A 6,722-nucleotide genomic window follows, 5' to 3' on the forward strand; every position below is an offset into this window, starting at 1 on the left:
ATCTACTGAAAAACACCCCACTTTTAGGTTGGCATTATTTATTCACAAAACTAAATTTTACCCCCGTGGCGTCAGTGGCACGGCAAATGTATGCGCCGTTTGGCGTTCAAAAGGTTAAGGGTGGCATTCTGGTATTCCACCTCTCCCATCTCTTTGTCCAATGTTAGTGCGTCTCACTCTCTCATTAAAGCAAATGTGAGACGCAATACAAATTGGATAAGTGGAATACCACCCTAACAATCATCCTAACAAACGTGCATAGTAACAGGTATAATTAAGTCAAGTATCCTTCCCACGAGTTTGATACTGACATATTCGCTAGCGACTGCGTAAACTAACTCACAATCGTGCCTCGTACAACATCGGTGCATCCGAGATGCACTGCGTTTGAGTTGACGCAGACGCTAGCGTTTAACCTTTTCGACGCCGTGTCAAACACAAAAGCACTCGGACGCCACGTCACCGAAGTGTCAAATCTGAAATTGAACTTTATGCATATGCACGTAGGTCTATGTTGCTCTGTGGTCTGTGACCGATTAATCCGTCTTTGGCGTTGGACCTGCGGTGCGGATATATCGGTCATTGGCGTCCAAAAGGTTGAGGCCGCGTAAAACTCGTGGTGAGGGTACATGCAGGTCTGTTCTCTTTTAGGCCCCTCGCCCACGGCGACTTTTTGTAGCGATGCAGTAGCGATGCTGTCGCGCGTTCGCATAGATACAGTCGCGATGCGGTCGCTAGCTGTGTGCCCTCGCCCACACAACACGATCCAGTCGCGATGCAAACGCGATACCGTCGCGCTTCTGTTTCGATGCTAACGCGATACCGTCGCGCTTCTGTCGCGATGCAAACGCGATTCAGTAAAGCTATGTATGTCGTCCGACACGGTCGCGCGTTTGCATGGATACAGTCGCGATGCTGTAGCGCGTTGCAAATGCGACTAACGCGCGTTAGTAGCGATGCAGTAGCGCGTTGGCATCGCTTCTGTAGCGCGTTGCAAATGCGACTAACGCGCGTTACAAAAAGTCGCCGTGGGCGAGGGGCCTTAGTAACAAAAATAGTGTTACAAAACTTAGGCGAAACAAAAACCAATTCCTGGATGAACTGGGAAAAACTCGGGAAAAATCATAAAATATTAGGAATTAGAGCTTGAAGGTGTTCCAGACGTAAGTTTTTAATGATTAGTGATGCAAAGCGAAATGTGACCAATTCAAGGCTACTGTCCGACTAGCAGCGATAACACACCATAGAGATATACACCGTGTTTTTATTGAATTCCGTTAACTTCGGGAATGGTAAAGTACGTTTAAGAGAAGTAAATATCATAGATAAATTAAAAAAAAAAGTAATTAAATGTAGCATATAGCGTTGTTGTAAGACGGGCATTACATTTAACTCAACCAAACAATTGAAATCTGTGACATATCAATGTTATTTCGAACATCGATCGACCGAGATTGTACTTAAGTTTAGTAGCAAATGTATGAACTCATTCTAAACACTAATCAATATGTAAACCGGCCCTAAGGCAAGTGTACACGCTTGTAGAGGCCTTATAGGAAAAAAAAATATTGATTATCTCCGAAATGGCGTTAGTTAGAATATCTGTGTCTTTGAGAAAGTTACTTGATTTAAGCTCAGGAATGCACCCTTGAAATTAACGGAAATAAAAAAACCGGACAAGTGCGAGTCGGACTCGCCCACCGAATTGTCAGCTAATAGTATAACAGGATTAACCGGAACTCGTATTTTCAACTCCTTCTGCTTGTAATTAATATTAGTTGTAAAGTGTTATAGCAGTACCTATATTTTTCGTTAGTAGCGACACTTGTGACATTTGGTGTCAAGTAGCAGTACTGATAAATTCACTACTTGACGCTAGATGTCGACTACGTAATAACTGGCGATTTGGTAAGAAAACTGATGTATGCAGTTACCTCTCTTTCCTTACTTTATGGGTTGATTTATACGGCGCGCGAACTCGCATGCGATTTTAGTTACATTGCGGACTGTTGGTTAAGTCCAATTTAACTGACCGATCAAAACCGGCAATGTAATGAAACTCGCATGCGAGTTCTCGCATCGTCTAAATGAACCCTATTTCTCTATGCTAGTACCGAAAAGCGATAGGCTATTATTATTTCGCGCAAGAATGTATGTACTCGTAATAGGTCACGAATTTATAAGGGTATTTTCAGTTAAAATTATACCATTGGCTTTTTTCGAAAAACTATCAACTTTTGGATTATTTCCACTCAGAATCACGAGGACTATCGATTTAAAAAGGAAATGATTTTCTGATAATTTTGATTTATGACGCATTTTCGCATACTTACATTTTGTATGGACCGTCACAACTCTACACACAAAATTTGTATGAAAACAAACCCCGGACACTTTTTTCTCTTTTTCAATCAATAATCCTCGTTATTCTGAGTCGAAGTAATCCAAAAGTAGTTACTTTTTCGAAAGTGCAACTTAAAATAAAATGGCCCAGATTTGCAGCCGCCGGTGGCTATAGCTACACCTACTCCCAAGCGTTTTATCCCATTCGAACAGAGTTGAGAGATTTTCGAAAATTCACAAGGTGATCGCTGGCGGTCGGACACATGCCCATAATTCCTTTGATCACATATAATCACAGACATTTGAAACCGCAGCCTAACCTTCCGGCGCTACAGACGGTCGGCGCGTGCGTGGCGTGCGGCGAGCGCGCCTCGTCGTTCTGCAGCGGGTGCCGCGTCACGCCGTACTGCTCGCCCGCGTGCCAGCGCCGCGACTGGGCCCACAGACACAAGACTGTGTGTCACAACCTGAAGCGGTGAGTGTACGGAGTCGAGTGGCGTGCGGCGAGCGCGCCTCGACGTTCTGCAGCGGGTGCCGCGTCACGCCGTACTGCTCGCCCGCGTGCCAGCGCCGCGACTGGGCCCACAGACACAAGACTGTGTGTCACAACCTGAAGCGGTGAGTGTACGGAGTCGAGTGGCGTGCGGCGAGCGCGCCTCGGCGTTCTGCAGCGGGTGCCGCGTCACGCCGTACTGCTCGCCCGCGTGCCAGCGCCGCGACTGGGCCCACAGACACAAGACTGTGTGTCACAACCTGAAGCGGTGAGTGTACGGAGTCGAGTGGCGTGTGGCGAGCGCGCCTCGGCGTTCTGCAGCGGGTGCCGCGTCACGCCGTACTGCTCGCCCGCGTGCCAGCGCCGCGACTGGGGCCTGGGCCCACAGACACAAGACTGTGTGTCACAACCTGAAGCGGTGAGTGTACGGAGTCGAGTGGCGTGCGGCGAGCGCGCCTCGGCGTTCTGCAGCGGGTGCCGCGTCACGCCGTACTGCTCGCCCGCGTGCCAGCGCCGCGACTGGGCCCACAGACACAAGACTGTGTGTCACAACCTGAAGCGGTGAGTGTACGGAGTCGAGTGGCGTGTGGCGAGCGCGCCTCGGCGTTCTGCAGCGGGTGCCGCGTCACGCCGTACTGCTCGCCCGCGTGCCAGCGCCGCGACTGGGGCCTGGGCCCACAGACACAAGACTGTGTGTCACAACCTGAAGCGGTGAGTGTACGGAGTCGAGTGGCGTGTGGCGAGCGCGCCTCGGCGTTCTGCAGCGGGTGCCGCGTCACGCCGTACTGCTCGCCCGCGTGCCAGCGCCGCGACTGGGGCCACAGACACAAGACTGTGTGTCACAACCTGAAGCGGTGAGTGTACGGAGTCGAGTGGCGTGCGGCGAGCGCGCCTCGGCGTTCTGCAGCGGGTGCCGCGTCACGCCGTACTGCTCGCCCGCGTGCCAGCGCCGCGACTGGGCCCACAGACACAAGACTGTGTGTCACAACCTGAAGCGGTGAGTGTACGGAGTCGAGTGGCGTGTGGCGAGCGCGCCTCGGCGTTCTGCAGCGGGTGCCGCGTCACGCCGTACTGCTCGCCCGCGTGCCAGCGCCGCGACTGGGGCCTGGGCCCACAGACACAAGACTGTGTGTCACAACCTGAAGCGGTGAGTGTACGGAGTCGAGTGGCGTGCGGCGAGCGCGCCTCGGCGTTCTGCAGCGGGTGCCGCGTCACGCCGTACTGCTCGCCCGCGTGCCAGCGCCGCGACTGGGCCCACAGACACAAGACTGTGTGTCACAACCTGAAGCGGTGAGTGTACGGAGTCGAGTGGCGTGTGGCGAGCGCGCCGCGGCGTTCTGCAGCGGGTGCCGCGTCACGCCGTACTGCTCGCCCGCGTGCCAGCGCCGCGACTGGGGCCTGGGCCCACAGACACAAGACTGTGTGTCACAACCTGAAGCGGTGAGTGTACGGAGTCGAGTGGCGTGTGGCGAGCGCGCCTCGGCGTTCTGCAGCGGGTGCCGCGTCACGCCGTACTGCTCGCCCGCGTGCCAGCGCCGCGACTGGGGCCTGGGCCCACAGACACAAGACTGTGTGTCACAACCTGAAGCGGTGAGTGTACGGAGTCGAGTGGCGTGTGGCGAGCGCGCCTCGGCGTTCTGCAGCGGGTGCCGCGTCACGCCGTACTGCTCGCCCGCGTGCCAGCGCCGCGACTGGGGCCTGGGCCCACAGACACAAGACTGTGTCACAACCTGAAGCGGTGAGTGTACGGAGTCGAGTGGCGTCTGGCGAGCGCGCCTCGGCGTTCTGCAGCGGGTGCCGCGTCACGCCGTACTGCTCGCCCGCGTGCCAGCGCCGCGACTGGGGCCTGGGCCCACAGACACAAGACTGTGTGTCACAACCTGAAGCGGTGAGTGTACGGAGTCGAGTGGCGTGCGGCGAGCGCGCCTCGGCGTTCTGCAGCAGGTGCCGCGTCACGCCGTATTGCTCGCCCGCGTGCCAGCGCCGCGACTGGGGCCTGGGCCCACAGACACAAGACTGTGTGTCACAACCTGAAGCGGTGAGTGTACGGAGTCGAGTGGCGTGCGGCGAGCGCGCCTCGGCGTTCTGCAGCAGGTGCCGCGTCACGCCGTATTGCTCGCCCGCGTGCCAGCGCCGCGACTGGGCCATCAGACACAAGACTGTGTGTCACAACCTGAAGCGGTGAGTGTACGAAGTCGAGTGGCGTGCGGCGAGCGCGCCTCGGTGTTCTGCAGCGGGTGCCGCGTCACGCCGTACTGCTCGCCCGCGTGCCAGCGCCGCGACTGGGCCCACAGACACAAGACTGTGTGTCACAACCTGAAGCGGTGAGTGTACGGAGTCGAGTGGCGTGCGGCGAGCGCGCCTCGGCGTTCTGCAGCGGGTGCCGCGTCACGCTGTACTGCTCGCCCGCGTGCCAGCGCCGCGACTGGGCCCACAGGCACAAGACCTGAAGCGGTGAGTGTACGGAGTAGAGTGGCGTCGAGACCGGCACAAGCACACTTATGTGAGCAGCTTGAGTGCTGACGCTGGCCGCCTCGCCAAGCGCTCGCATGGATGTTCAATGTTCACCACAGGTGAGTGACGTCTCGTGCCTGCGGCGGGACTTGTAACTAAGACAGTGGACTCAGTTAACTTAAGACTACTGGCAGGCGTGGCTCACTCCGCGATTTCGTCGCGTCATTACAAGTACATGCAGCCTACACAAATTTTGGTGTCTCGCCATAGGAGTTGCCGCGCACCGCTACGGAACGGACGCCTGCTCGCGCTTGCTCCACCTTGCGGTCATATCTGTCGTAATAGACGCGTTTTGTTAGAGAGTGAACCTTCTAGTACTATTATTTATTCTATGCTACTGGTGCTTATTTGTATGACTACATAGTTAGTTACTCGAAATAAATGATTTCATTTAATTTAACTACGCACAATATTTTATGTTACCCGCAATGTGGAAATAAACAATTGAGTTAAACATTTCTTGTTTCAGTCAATCCGGGGGCATTGCATCCAGACTTGACAACGATTCGGAGCCAGTGTGAGTATTATAATTGCCCACTTTACCCTTTCACAGTTTAAATACAGGAACAGAAACAAACTAATTAATAGCAATTTTCTGTCCTCCGGCCGGAAAGCGTCAACTTTCGGCCCGCTGCGCTAGACGAAGTAGCCGCATTCCGGCTCCGTTGGCCAGAAAAATAGTATACACACCTCAAAAATTGTATACACACCTCATAAATAGTATACACACTTTGGCCAGTAAACAAGAATTCCTCAGGAATACTTACATGTTTGTCAACCTCAGCTTCGCTTCGGCCGACAATTACGTATGGTCTGAGACATTTCTCACTTTAACTAATATACTAGAGTTAGACCAAGAAAAGTCTGCAACGATTTTGGTAGCTCACGCAGTGCAAGTGTTATTTTAAACGTCAAACTTCTATATTTAATTCTCTGGGATGGAGTATCGATCCAGAGGCCGTGAGTTGTAGTCTTACCCAGGACAGTAATTTTTCCTCTTTTAAATTTATCCTAAGGTCAAATTTCTATGAAATTATGACGTATAAATGACACTTGCACTGCGTGTGGTGTCAAAATCGTTGCAGACTTTTCTTGGTCTAACAATAGGGTATTACACTGTATTTAAAATAAATTATTTTACACCATGCATGAAATAAAGCACCAGATAGTTATTGGAAAAAAACAGATAGAAGTTATTTTTAAACATACGTTCTATTTAATAAATCGGATAGAAATATAAAAAGTAGGTGAGTTGACCGTGTCGTCACGATGTAATGTTTCATATAAATTCCATATTAGCAAATCGTTTTGACAGTTCTAAAAAAGTAACTGATTTGACTAGTAGGAAAATACTCTATTGGCCTAATAAGGA

The sequence above is a fragment of the Cydia splendana genome, chromosome 24 (assembly GCF_910591565.1).
Source record: "Cydia splendana chromosome 24, ilCydSple1.2, whole genome shotgun sequence".
NCBI lineage: Eukaryota > Metazoa > Arthropoda > Insecta > Lepidoptera > Tortricidae > Cydia > Cydia splendana.